The 15,669-nt window shown below is 34.0% G+C and overlaps 1 protein-coding gene across 3 annotated transcripts in view; it reads right to left on the bottom strand.

Moving 5' to 3' along the window:
- LOC124308525 (uncharacterized) overlaps nucleotides 1-15,669 on the bottom strand; it is a 33,522-nt gene that overhangs the window by 8,044 nt on the left and 9,809 nt on the right. The window contains exon 1 of one of the 3 annotated variants that reach the window (XM_046771316.1): nucleotides 5,066-5,115. The exons of 1 other annotated variant lie outside the window; for it this stretch is intronic. The gene's annotated coding sequence lies outside the window, so the exon portion shown is untranslated. Of the gene's footprint in view, nucleotides 1-3,998; nucleotides 4,776-5,065; nucleotides 5,116-15,669 lie in introns of those variants that run through there. One more of the 3 variants, XM_046771313.1, reaches the window with a different exon arrangement.

Genomic DNA, 15,669 nt, shown 5'->3' with positions numbered 1-15,669 from the left:
CATTCCGGAGGAGGCTTACACCTCTAAAATTCCAAATTCAGCCACCTCGAGACTAGTCCTTGTCCAAGGACTCCTGGATCCCCGGATTCCGTGGGGACCTTATGCGGATCCATGACCCACTGCCAACGACCGCAGAGATCCCTTGACCCCATTCGAACAGCCGCGAGACTTAAAGTCGATATTCAACCCCTTTGACACAGAGTTTGTTTCCAATTTTGGTAGGAACACGAATGACGAGCTTTTCGCTTTTCTACATATCATCGATCAGTATACAAACTGATTAGTTAGTGGTTGTCTGCGCTGGTTCAAGTTTGGAATTAAGTCCATCAAACCGAAAGCTCAAATTAGAGAACAGAGTCCAGTGACTGGTACGATAATCGATGATGATACCAGCATCTGGAACTTTGATACTTTTCTCATTTCTACGATCAATTGCTCACACGATAGTTCTCGAAGATTAACGAACCGAAAAGATGTTATGGAAAGTCTACGTCTTGATCCATTTTTCAAATAATAGACACTCGCAACGATTAACAACGTTTCGATGAATTCGAGTACAGAGAATTTTCTCAGTCTTTTATCCAGGTTTCCATTTCTGCAATTGAATAATGCTTTTTGGCACGTTATCTTATACCTTTTGTATTTTTATCACCGTTATTTGCACGAGGAGTAATTGTCTGATTGTACTCAACAAAATTGTTTGAAAAAAAGTTTCAAGTCTCAGCGACGAACGAATTTTATTCGAGTTTCTTCAGGCCTGTCTTTTTAATCACTCGTGTGCGCGCCTGTGTGAGAACCATTTTGCATGTGGATTTTTATAATCCATTCCTTCTTTTGTAACCGTTTCTTCTTTTTTTTTTTTTTCTTTTTCCTTTACAACGCTTTGCAGATCCGTTCCAACTATGCACACGCAGATATTATTGTAATACGGAGGAGTGTATAAATACCGCGAATTCGTCGAAGGTGACTTGTCAGGTGAGAGACTCAAGACTACCGCACGCGGTGTTGAAAGTCTGGATATTAAGGTATCTCTGTATACCTGTCCACATCAGACCGTGCAAACAAAGAACCCATCGCGTCCTCATATACATATATACACGTACATGTACGTGTACACGCATGTGTATATATATCTTCATACCCTAACCGTGTGACAAATATGTTCGATAATTACATAAAAAAAATTGTTTTGGAAAAGCTTGTGTACATTCGATCATATCATATATTTCATTATAAGTATGAAAATTTTGTCGATAAATTCTGAAAATAGTGATATTCCGATAAAATTTTGGTAATACATACAAAATGGCTGTATTAAAAATTTTCGGATGAATGGTTACGTCATTTTTATGAATAACTGTATATTAGACTGTGTAAAAAAAATTTACATTTTTTTTCTTCAATATTCAAGTCGTAAATATTGTTCGAAATCACGAAAAATAGATGCTGTCCAAGTTTTAGCTTTTGATATTAATAATCACAGGTGCCTCATCGCGATTTTCTATTTCCCATTTAATTGTAATTAAAATATTTTAGTTCTGTTTGACCTTTGACCTTAAATATTAATATTAAGAGCTGAAACTTGTACAGCATCTATTTTTCGTCATTTCGAACAATGTTTACGACTTAAATTTAAAAAAAAAAAAAAAACTAACAGTAGACTTTATTCATACAGTCTACTGTATATATCTTAATTTTTTTTTTTCGATGTAACAATTAGTGTCTCTATGATCAAGTAGAAAGAAAAAAAAGTCGACAAAAATGAACGAAGTCTGTTTTATTTTTCAAATGGACAATATGTGACGGATTTAGAGAAACGGGGTGAAATTTCAAATACAAATATGTTTAACATACAGACTCCAGAAGTGGTCACGCAAGGCTTTGGGGAATCCCCACACCATGCCACATGTATATATATATATATCTACGGGGGAAAAGAATAACAGTAGTGGTGGTGGAGTTGTATCGTTACACGTGTCGTAGTGGCTGCTTACCTACGTATAAACTACTTCTAACACACGTTTTTCTCTGGCAAATTGCCAACGAGGTTGTCTGTTGCAAACCGTTTGCGAACTTATACACACCGCCTCGTTCACGCACTCGATGCGCAATATTTCGCTACTTTATTTACCGCTAGGTCGTGTCTGAGGCTGTATTTAGGTTCGATGATTAGCCACTTTTTCCCTACTTTTTTTTTATTCTTACCGTGGCCCGGTTTCGACTCTATTCGGGATTAGAGCTGAATTTTTGATTGAAACATAATTCGGTTTGGGAAAAAATGGTGGAGTTAATTATGCGAAAAAAGAACGGGAACGAGTGAAATCGAAGTAGATATTCTGATATGAATCGGTACTTCGGTTCTGTAGTAATTTTCTTTGTCGCGTGTAGGCGAGAGTACGCAGTGCGAGATTCGCTCCTAATCAACCTACATGGAGGGGTCAATAGATGTCAATCGTAGCTGCTGCGGGTAACAGGAAAAATTTGAGACAAACGCTCGTTGATTGTACAACGTGTATATACGTACAATGGGTAGAAAGAGAGAATAGTTCGTCAATACGTGTATGCTTCGTTCGCGTCCGTTAGTTTTATAGTTTGGGTATTGGTTTGAATTGGTTACAAGTATAGTATTTTATTATTTCTACTGACGATAGTGAAATTCAGATGAATTCATGAGGAAAAAACACGGTGTCCTCTGTTGTTTTTTTTTTTTTTATGGAAAATTATAACACGAGATGTTATAAAGGATCCATATCATTTTTCAGCGGTGTGAAATACTGATGATTTTGAAGTTGTCGTTAACTATTGACAATAGTGCAGTAATTAATCTCTTTGGCAATGTTACTCCGTGTAAATTAAAATTATACTTATGGTATTCGATTATTTATTTATTTATTTTCTAAAATATTCCAGTTTTGTATATCGGCGTATAAACTAATACCGAATAATATAAATTGACGTTTACAAAGCCTGAAGCATAGCTTAGTTGTCGGAGTTGCAAATTTAACTCTCTGCGGTCGCATTGTAGCGGTTGACTTTTTCATCGAAGCTGACGTAAAACCGCTTTGCGACCCCGCAGCGGTTGACCGTTAATGAGGAAGGTTTGCTTATTTATCGCAAAAAAAAAAAAAAAAAACAAACAAACAGAGATAAAGATATCGATGAAAAATAAGGGAACAGCAAAGTTCCGCACTACGTATTTAAGATAAGCGTGTATAGTTGCGGAAATTTACACCCGCGTATATGCGTAATTCAATTTAAAGTTCGGTGCCAAATGATCCATAACCGTGTGCGTGATAACTGATACGACGAAAAGATCTACTTCTTATCGTACAAATGGTAGACACTATCATTCGATTCAGTGGCAAATTTACGCACGCTCCATAAACAGCTCGATTTCACGTTCTTTGCAAAATACACTTTACATGCATGTACTATTTGCTTTGAAAACAGTGTTACGGTAACTTGAGAGTACGGTGTAACTATTTTGAAAACTTAGTTGATTATGTTTTAATCTGATGTATAGTATATAATACTATTATATTTCCGTCGACACATTTGGATAGTTGGAATAGTAACACAATTTTTCGTTCTTTATTATTTTTCTTCAATCGATTGCACAATTAAGCTTCGACCACGTGTCGTATGGTTATGCAATTAGTGTAATTTTTCTCAGCCTTCGCATTAGTTATTGAACACCAACAAAATTGTACAAAATTTTTTTTAAATTCACCACTGCAAACCGCATTTAGTAAAATACTTATAGAAGAGTGTTCTTTGTTCACAATGCCTCTGATTTGTTTCAGTAACGCTATTTTTATATTACTCGGTAATAGTTGCCACTATATTTTTTTTTAATGCATGTGCAGTTGTTCTTAAATCGAAGCAACTTTATGATAAAAACACTCGCTTGCTTTTATTCCCACGTATATGCCCGGCAATACTCAACTTTACGTCAACTAAAGACTTACTACGCACTAATTAAAACAATCATTACTCACTCAATAATATAGAGCAACTTTGCGGGTAGAATTCGGTAGACGAATTACTGGATTATAATTCTAACTCTGCAACGTATCCTATCCATTTCGGTACCACTATTATGTGCTGATTCACTTAACAGCTGTGTGATAGTTGCAACTATTTGGTTAATCACGCTTAATAGTTGTCCTCAAATTGAACCGCGAGGCGTTTGTCACTTAATAGTCACAACTATTTCGTAAACCACTCACATAACTGTCCTAAAATTGAACCACGCGGCTCATTCGCGTTATAGTTGCAACTATTTCGTTAACCACGCGTATAGTTGTCCTCGAATTGAAACACGCGCCGTTTTCTCGGCACGTGAAATATCACCCACGTGCTAACGACTCTTTTTGAGTACCACAAGTCCGCGATTTCCTCTCGCTTTGATGTAATAAACTGTAATATATCCCGCCAAGAGAATCGGCAGAGTCGCGCGCTCAATTAGTGCTACGGAATAAAGAACGGCGTGAGGTTGAGCGGACGAAGTGAGACTGACCGGCTCCATCCCTCGGCTTCCTTCACTTCCCAACTACGCGCGGTGTCATTTAACGTCTGCGAGTATTACATCTCCTTCTAGGTTATTTAATGAAAAGACGAACGGTTTTCCCGTTTGTGTATTAATTATTTTTTTATTTTCCTTCCGTTATACACGTCTACGGAGATAAAACGCACGATCAACTCACGGGGTTAAGGTTCATAGGGTATAATTGCAACGTGTATGTCCATGCATATCACACATAGCTCAGCTTATCTACATTTCAACTCGGTAATGGCCTCCTATTCAAATAGAGTACTGTATTATGTGTATTTACACAAAACTAAACAGGTCTTCGAGACGGGTAGACTGCTTGTCACCAACATCCATTCTCACACATCGTATTACACATATATGTATACATATAAATAATATAGGTAAGTGTCTGTGTGCATTATCTGTATCAAATAAGAAAAATATCTTCGAATTATAATTATTGTGTTGTAAATGTTTTAAGCTCGCGTCAATATTTGTATTATTTAGATTACAAAATGGAAAAATACTCACGCGATTATAATATAAACAAAATTATAGTCTCCCACGTGTGACATCACTTGTAATAACTCTGCAGATTTTTATCACGTTTGTTTTTCATCTGTTCATTTTTTATATCACGATGAAACTCAATGATCGCAATTCTTGCAAATACATATTTTTTTTCACCCCTTACAATATTTAATCATCTCATTTATGCGTTGTAATTTTTTTCATCACGACGACGATGTATCGCTTTATGATATTGTTTAGTTCATTTTAGCACATCAATTATTTATCGAGTAATTTAGATACGAGTTCAAATTCGAGCGTAGCTGTGATCTTTTGAATTCGCTTTAAGTTTCATCGGCATCGAAAATTGGCAGACAATTTTTCGTGTAATTAGTTCGATGGAAAATCGTTATTTTCGATTGATAATTTTTTCTCCCTCTCGCCTGTTTCGTCAATTTCACCAGTATAAATGCTGTAACGAGTAGGATTCAAGAATAGAGGTGAAAAAAAAAAAAAGTAAATAAATAAAATAAACCAAGCGGCGGTCTATTCGTTGAAAAAATTATTACACCTAGGTAGTTTCCGGTTAATGTTTACCTTTATTACCCCAAGTAACTATCCCTATATTGTCAATAATATTTAAACATCGGGTGAATTACCCTATGGTATAACAAAAGACTGTATTTAAACAGTTGGAAATTATGTAATTAATAAATAGAGTCTTCTATAAACCGTGGTACATAAATTTTCGTGTAAACATACATATATTTACATACAGCTATACGTATGCGATGTTGATCAACAACCGGTACGTTACATACGCGATATGTACACTCAAATGACATACGTTTGTCAACCGATCATCCGGCTGGCATCGTGCAATGTTGATAATTTCGTCGCGTCAACGATCGTGTTTCGTTTCATTAAAACAAGCTTCTTTCAAAGGGAATTATTCTATTCTCGGCTCTCTGCACGCAGTGAAAGAGATGAAATTTCTTTCTGAAATTAACGCGAGAAAAATTAAACTTGTTTTTAATTGTGGTTGTTCAGTTTGATAAAAAAAAATTATAAAAATAGACAAACATCAATTCAATTATAACACAAACGTATTGCCGATGAATGATTAAACGGGGTGTAATTAAACAATGGTAACAATGTTTTTTTTTTACTCTTCTCAAACGAGTTTCAAAAATCGATGAACAGAATTTTTTCTCTATCACTCGTCGATTGCCGCGTACAAATTTCATCGAAACGAATAAAATTAAGAATCTTGCAAGTGTATTGAATTTTTCTATAATATCGGCCGCCCGTCTCACAGCTGCACTAATATTTTTTTTTAAAGATATTCTAAGTGGAAAATCCCCGCAGTGGTCGAATCTCGTATTCTTCTTCTTCTTCGGTATTGTAAACACAGAATAAGAAAGAGAGAGAGGGAATAAAAAAAGTAAAAATTGGGAAAGAAAGAAAATACGGTGCTACGGTTCGTTAGGGATATATCTAAATCGGTGCATCTTAAATCTATTTTTATATATCCAAACGGCGTTTTCTCTCGCCTGTATAATCCACGGGTTAGAATCGTAGCGGAACAGCCGCTCGGTCGGCTTTTCTTTTTCTCTTTCCTCTTCCATTTCTTCATCTTCTTTCTCTCTGTGTGTTTTCTTTTTCTTTTCACCGATCGTTCCTCGTTTCTTCTCCTACACAACAGCATTTCATAGACTAACCAGACTTTTATTTTATCTTCCCTCTTCCGAGGCGCCAAGACTCCTCGGCCAGACTCTCTTACGCATATATGTATATATAGATATATATATATATATATATATATATATATATATATATATATATATATATATATATATATGTATATATTCCTCTCCGTATCTTCCTTTTCGGAGGCGAGAAGTAGGCACTGTTTTAAGGCCTGATACTTTATTTCTCGCAGCTGCTAACCGACGTGACGTCGGCACCTTCATCACCGACACACGGATAGATCCCCCATTCGTTCCTTGCCATATTTTATTCACGGATAAATTTTTATTTCCTTATATATCCGATACTTAATTTCTCCTATCTATCCTACCTGTATTGTAAATTCTACGGTTTGTCTTTTTTCTTTTTTTTTTATTTACATTTATTTATTGCAAATGCGATGGTCACTGAGCTAAAAATTAATCGATGCATCGATTAATCAACTTCAAAAAAAAAAATTAATCGAATTATTTCTAATAACTTTTCGAACTGTGGATTTGAAACAAAAAATTTCATAAATTTTGGTACGCAGTCTTGGAACAAAAATTCGATTAATTTGGGAAAAAAATAATCGATTATTTTTGGTCATTCTTATAATTGTAACTTTTGTTTGGTCATTCTTGCAATATTTCCCCCTCAAATTTTATTCCTATACCTCTTATATTTTTATTTTATTCTTTTTATTTTTTTGTTTTATTTTCAATTTCGGATAAATCTCACATTTTATTTCCGCGGATCTTACATCGTGTACGGATTTGCGGATCAATCTCTCCGCGCTTTACTCGCGCTTTCGGTATATCCTTGTATCCGGAACTTGTAGAACGAGAGGCGATCGTATAAAAGTAAACGCTGCATGTAAGCGACATAGAGAGAGAAGAGTGGAGAACTAACTCTAACGCGTTAGGAACTTATGGTTAATTCAACCTAATTCTGTCTTTCCGTTCGATTTGGAGGGTCCAACATTGGCTGGATAGACTATGCATGATATACAATATACATACATCAATGAACATTATACAATTTTGTGTACAACGTTTATATTAAACCCGTCGTCGTGGAGTTTTGGTTTCGAGTTTCGTTCTGACTGGATTTTGCCACGACATTATTGTTCTTAATTTCACATTTCTTCGATCAATACGACGTTTGCCGGTTTTTTTTTTAAATTAACATCCACCTGTGTCAACAATCGATATTATTATTATTATTATTATTATTATAGTAGGTATAACGTTCGGTATAATTTTATTATCACTGTTTTACCCGATCGTTCTGCTTTAATTTTATCCACACGTCAGCGTGTTTTTCTATACTACGTTCTCATCATCATCATCATCGTCATCATTAATTATCTCCATAATGTGTAGTACATACGTTAGATATATTAATTATTATTACTATTGTTATTACACCGATAGAAAAAGAAACAAAAAAAAAAAAAAAAAACAGCTGTAAAAATTAAAATTTTACCCGTTTTGCTTATCGCGAGAGGATTTGTTTGGTAGAAAAATATTATTTTTCGATAAATTCTTCTTGCCGCAGGGATAATATTACACGCGACAAAAGCTGGGAATATTTATTTTCGTTGATTTTAATCGACTACTTAACGTTGTAATAAAATTTATAGTCTCTTTCATTTCTCTTCGTTTTCCAAAATCGTTTGCTGTGTTTATTTTATTTTTTTTTTTTCATTTCGAACAACGATCGTTTCACCCCGCAAGATTTAACGACATTTTCATTATACCTGCACATCGTACACGAATCACATAAAAATTAAACTCATTTCTCTTTTTTTCCCGACCAACTCGCGCTTCAACGACATGCATAAGAAGAATTTTTTCTTTCCTTTGTTACAAGCTGAGGTGTGTAGGATATATATATATATATATATATATATATATATATATACATACATACATTTATATAAAATAAGAATGATGAATAGATTCTTGAAGATATATTTTCGTTTCCAGCCTCGGAATATCTCTCTAATCCTTAATCCTTCTAATTCTCGTTGACTCCTTGAAATTTATATTCGTCTTCTCGTTTTCACGATTCTTTCTTCTTACATCTAATCGTTTTTTTTTTATTTTATCTCGCCAGTTGATATCAATTTTTTTTTTTTTATTATTTTTTTATTTCCCCCCGGAACAATGAACGATTTATTTCGCACGTACGAATCTCAGCACGTCTCTTATTTATAATCAATTGAATTATACGCGTGTGAATTTAATGTGAATTATAATATCACGATCGGTTCAACGAAATTGAGTTCTGGCAATTTTCCAATTTCGCTGTTAGGTATAACCGGAAGCTGTAATTTTTAATTTTACTCTCCTGTTTTTCAACCTCATATAAATAATTTATTTCTGTATAACGTAACGTTTCCTGGGAAAATTTTCGTCGCAGTAAGAATTATTGTCGATATTATACAGTTGAAAATATGAAAGATGAAAATTTGTAAGAGAGTGGAAAAAAAAATTTTCTCATTCTTAAATTGCTTCTATTCTCATTACAGATTCTTGAACACTTTGGACTTTGAATGGATATGAAAATTCTCACCAAGATGTGGTGGGAAAATGGTGAGTATCTTGAATATTTTTATACTACAAAATGTCTCTCGATTTATTTTTCCTTGTATTATTAATTGGTAACAATTCAAATGGTCTGCTGAATCTTATTCTTAAAGAATAAAAAAAAAAACGCAAACGAAAAACAAAACACAATAAAATGAAGAAACAAGCGTCAGAAAATTTAAAAACGCGAATAGAAGTAAACAAAATGGCAAAAAAAAAAAAAAAATGCACAGAAAATTGCAAGCACAATTTTTTAACGCACATCTGATACTAAGTGGATTATTTGTATCCTAATCGCTGAATGGAGTTCCCAAGTGGTGATTTTATCTTGGTTTTTTTTTTTTTTTTTTTATGTATAATTCAAACGTGTAAATGTAACGTTATATCGATCACCGGTTGCGTGCAAATTTATTTTTGCCTGTACGATGCTGGCCGTGTTGAGAACACGTGTAGAGAATTGCAATGCGTGTGTAGTAACGAACACGATTCGCGAATTGACGCGTGGTTTTGCATAGAAATTGAAATTTGCAAGGTCCTCTGAAACACTGCGGCGTTTCAGCGTTGATCGCGAATTATTCTGCATCTCGCGTTCCTTGTTACTTGTTACATGTATCTCTCTCTCTCTCTCCTTGTCTCTTACACATATACAATACGCAATATATGGGGCATTCCACGTCTGATCGACCTGACCGAAAGGCTTGACTCTCTCAGAATTAGTTTAGACTTTGTAAAAACTTTCTGTTATAATACTTGTCGAGAATGTTTGCGACTGTTTTTTAAATTTTTATTCAACGACGTTTAGAACTTAGCATTCGATGTAATATAATATGCGGAAATCTAGAATGTCCGAAGTTCAATTAAGTATAAGTCGAAAAATATTGATTGTGTAAAAACAAAGTTGCATGTAAAAAAAGTTTCAGTTTTGAGGGAGCCTTAACGGCAAAATATGCAGAAGTTTATCGAAGCCGCCGAAAGTTCTGAAAAACAAAATAAATATTAGTTTTTGAGATTTTTCAAAAACTGTTTAATTTTTTTCGTTAAAAATTGCAGAGGTTATTCCTCTCTTAGTGTTCAAAAACTTTTCTAAATTTCATCACGGGTTGGGATTTGATTTCTAAGCTGTGCATTTTTTTTTCAAACAAGTCGGATTAAAATGCGTATATTCGAAATCAAATTCTGACCCGCGATGAAATTTAGACAAGTTTCTGAACACCAAGAGAGAAATATCGTCCGAAATTTTTGTACGAAGAAAATTAAACAGTTTTTGAAAAATCTGAAAAACTAATATTTTTTGAGTTTTAAAAAACTTTCAGCATATTTTAGCGTTGAATTACATCGAATGCCAAGTTCAAAACATCGTCGAATAAAGATCTAAAAAAAATCCCAAATATTCCCGACGAGTGACAGAAAGTTTTCGCAAAGTTCAAACTAATTCTGAGAGAGTCAGGCTTTCGGTAAAGTCGATCTTACGTGGAATGCTCCATACACGGTATTCCTCGGCACCTGCTAAAAGCCAGACGCACAACGATATTTCGGTGAAAGTTCGCATCGTGCAATTATTGGTCAGCTTCGCGGTTGTGTCCGGTTTTGCGGTGTTTGCTGCAGGGTATCGAGTATAACTTGCGAAATTTGGGAAAAATACCCGGGGAAAGAGAAAGAGACGACGATCCAAAGGTCAGATATATGCGCATATTATCGAAAACCCGGATGCATGCATCCGCTGCATCGATTGCACGAATATACGTGCATAATCGTATCGCAAATTCTTGCAAATCGCAAATTATTCTCGTTATTTGTAACCCTTTAATCCCCCCCCCCCCCCATCCTCCCCTGTTTTTATTTCTCTGCGCATCTTCTCACTGTACCCGAATATTCGTGAATTTTTATTCAACTATTCTAACGTTCAAGGTTTTTTTTTCTCAATGTCTCTTTCTACAATCAGTAATTTTCCTGTTAATATTCCAAACAATATGAATATCTGTCAGGTAAATATTCGTTTCTTATTTTAAAAATTAGTCCAATTTTTCAATCAATTTCATTGAATTCTCTGTTTTGTCTTTTTCAAAATTTTTTATATTTTAAAACAAATATATAATCAACATTCGTTTCACAGTTACGAATTTTATTTCACGTACTTTATTAATCCGTTGAAATTTTATAAGCGTGATATAAAGCAAAAAAAAAAAAAAAATTAAATTATTAATTATTTTTCTTTTTTTTTTGATCTCAAGCCTTTCTAGACTCTCGTTAAATTTCTACATCATTTTTATTTTGTTCACCGTATGTGTATTGAATAGTTTTTCTGAAACGCGGAGGTTGAATTCGATTGTATAACCGTAATTTTCGGCTGATAATGTTACGTACGAATGGAATGAATAGAACGAATAAAACCTTCGATTTACCGTGCAAACAATTATTTCCGACGAGATTTCCGGCTTTGCGGTGTTGCTGCGGCCTTGCCGCAGGCTAGAGATGTTTTATTAATTTTCACAGCACTGCGAATCCTTCGATTCAAGAATATAAGATTACGAAAATATGCAGGGTGGCCACACGCCTGGAAAACCTGGAAAACCTGGAAATGTCAGTGAATTTAAAAGACTTCGTGGAAAACATTGAATTGTCAGGGGAGTTTTAATCTGTCGATGGAAAAAAACTGACAATATCGGTTTACTATCTTTGGAATTAGAAATGATTTTTTAATGTAACAAGTTTTCTTTTTTTCGTCGGGAAAACAAATTGGTTCAAACTCACTTGTTTCTACATTATATTTTTCTTCAATCCGAATTGAATTTGAACCGAACATAGAGTAGATAAGCTGAATAATTTAGGTTTTAGTAACTTACTGGAACTGGGAAAATGTTCGAAAAAACTAGGTTTTTGGTCCTGGAAAATATGAAAATGTCACGAAACGTTTTTCCCAAAAATATGTGGCCACCTTGAATATACAATTGTCGAAGTTGATTTGCTACAGCGAAAATTGCCTGGCTGATTTTTTCGTTGTCGAGAGTTGTAATTTTCTTATACGTTGTTTCAGAAATTTCATATTTATCGCGATACTTGATCCGCTGTTTCGTTAATAGAAAAAAAAATTCGCTGTATTTTATTTATTACCTAGAACGAAATTTTAGAATCATGATTCTATGAAAATTCTTTCATCTAGCCTTATAATAACACAAAGTAATATGATACATATTTTATCTGTCAGTCGATTTTACACTATCTGAAATATGTTTTCTCCTTTCTTTAAAAATTCGTTTATATTTTCCCAACTGTTCTTCATATTATATTTGTTTCTTTTATAACTTTCGACACGTTTCTATCAAACATCAGGCACACCTAGTTTTGTTAATTTATCCCCACGTATGCGTATAATGCTTATACCTATAACTACGTAGCATTTCGTAGATGTGTATTTTGGCGAATCGCCAAAAATTTTCCAGACTGTTCGGCGCGCTGTTTCGCATACATATGTATAATTATATTGTATATTTACATACATACGTGCATAAATAAGTAGAAATATCTACGAGAGTCGAAAGGTTATTGAAGAAGTTAAAATAAAACGCCAGAACTCGAACGTCGGGTGAAATAATGAAAATAAGGAAGAATCATGCGGCAAGTAGCGAAAAAAAAAGAAAAAAACGAGTCATGAAATTTGAAATATTATCATTATTATATTTTTTTTTTTTTTGTTCCATGGGAGAACAAACCGAACGAATATTCAGTACGTAAAAATTATTTCTCGAGCGACGCAGAAGGAGATAAATTGATTTATACAAGCAGGAAAAATTTAATATACACCAGGCCGAAAAATTAAACAACATTACAAAACTGTGCGAAAATTGAAAAGAATTTGCGGGGGAAAAAAACACCGATGAAAGTGAAATTGCTAAAAAAAAAAAAAAAAAAATACGCCTGCATGGATGTTAAAAAATTTTTTCAATATCGCAATTGATTCTTTGGTTTCCGTTTGTTGTCGCAATTTTCTTTGCCGTTAATCGCATGAATTGAAGGAAGAGTGAAAAATAAAAAATCAAAAATTCGCACATTTCCGTGCCAGATTTTTCAACTCTTGGAAAAATTTATCCACGAACTCTGTTGCTTATTTTCTTTTTCTCCTCCGGTCCGTCGGTGATTATTTTATTTATTTTTATATTTTATTTTTAATATCATCGATACCGGCGTAATAATTTCTCCTCTCGATTATCTCGCATACTAAAATATCGAGTGATTTAAACTCGATCGGTTTGAAAAAAAATAGCGCACCCTGTATGCTTTAGTGTATCTATATAACGTCGAGTTACGCAAACGCGTTTCACTTAAATACAATATTAAACACACAGATATATATATATATATATATATATATATAGCTACATACGTATTCACGTATGTACAGTATTTAAGTTTGCGTTAAAAAACACCGTGGAAATAAATCATCCCATTTCGTAAACACGGTCAAGTGTTCTCAAGTGGCCGAGAATCGAACACATTCACACATTCGATATCCAGAATGTATGTATGCATGGTGATAGGTGGTCAAATACTTGGGCAATAAACGTATACTCATATGCATAACGGATATACGTGTGTGTGTGTCTATGCATATAACGTGAATTTATTATTAATAATATTTTATGCACTGCGCAACAAGTGTTATAATATCGTATGGTTTATGGTGCTCTTATATTGCTTCTGTAGATTTTTATTTCTTTTTTTATTTTTTCTACTCGACTATAAATATAATCGGTGGAACCGTTCGATTGATCGATTTATCCATTATGTATGACATTCCTACGGTAATGAAATTAGAGATTGGTTATTTATCGATATCGTGAAACTTTGCTTTTGGATTTTTATGGTATTCAAGAGATTCGATTAGACGGGATTGAAATTTTTTCGAGGTTCGTAAAGATTTTTTATCCTCGAAATCTAGTCTATACTGTTTTTTCTTTTTTTTTTTTTTTTCTCTAACTGGGAAAGTTGAAATAGTGGTTTAATCTATAGAGTATTAAATGATGTATTATACGTACGAACGTACGATAATATAAAATATATAACGGTACAAGAATTCATCAGCGTAGGAATAATTGAATACGGGAAGAATGCAAAATTGATTGTAGAACGAAGAGTGTTGGTTATCTCATAAATAATGAATTTCGTTATATGAAGAATTCAATAATTATCTCTTTGAATGAAAATGAATAATTTCTTGGAATATTGCTGCACAGAAGTGTGTAATTCAAATTCATATGTATGTATATATGTATGCATTTAGAAGACGAATTCATTTTACGATACGACGCGATGCGATGATATAACTTGTTACAAACCTTGGAGAACAAGAAAAAAGAGAGGAAGAAAAAACGACATTGAAAAAAGTTACTACGACTACAAATTGCGTCTCGAATAATTGTTCTATCAATATCAATGTCTGATACACCGAATGAAAATAACAAAGATTAATCCTATGGTTAATTAAATTTTTTTAATTAAACACGTCAAAGGATAAATGAATGTTTTTTTTTTTTTTCCATCAAATCTTAAGTGATTTTTACCATCGATGTTATGTATATATAATACAGGGTGGGCCTAAAAATACGGGACCGATTTGGAAGGTGAATAAAATCCAAACATGTCGACCGATTTTCGAAAACTGTTGTTTTTTTTTCTCTCCCAAAAGAGGAAGAACGAATCTCGAATCAATCTTCGAATCGTAATTTCAGAAAGAAATTGAGTCGGAACATTATTTAATATTGATTTTGTTTCAACCGAATTTTCAAGAGCGTCTGTTCTCTCTTTTATTTATTTATTTATTTTTATTTTTTTATTCATTTACCCTCCTTGTATACAAAATAATTCGCGCAGTATTCGATAATTTTCTTTACTTTCAATTTCATCCCAGGGAAGAGGAATTTTTTCTCTTCTTATTGTCCGTCAACAAAACGGTTATAATATACAAATTTTCAACCATACGCAGTCAAAAATTTTCTTTCGTCGCGGAAAGCCGTTGACCTCTCTCTCTCTCTCTTTCTTCAACTTTTTTTTTTTACCTTTCCTTTTGTTTTATCATTCATCTCTCACCCTCGACGCTAAAGACCCGAAGAAGACGTCAATTGAATCGCCCGTTTGTAAGTGGGCCAATGGCGTTAGGTCAGTGCCAGAAGAGATCTCACGGCCAGAGTGCGCGCGTTGATTCCTCTCTTCGTCGTTCCGTCACTCAAAAGTCGTCAATCAACGTTGTGCGTAGGTAGCCAACGAAGCGTAATACAAATATTAAAGAACGGAACGGCGCCCTGCCTC

Source organism: Neodiprion virginianus, chromosome 7 (genome assembly GCF_021901495.1).
Source record: "Neodiprion virginianus isolate iyNeoVirg1 chromosome 7, iyNeoVirg1.1, whole genome shotgun sequence".
Lineage (NCBI taxonomy): Eukaryota > Metazoa > Arthropoda > Insecta > Hymenoptera > Diprionidae > Neodiprion > Neodiprion virginianus.
Note: the sequence above shows the minus strand (reverse complement) of the source record. Positions and strands in the feature narration are given on the sequence as shown.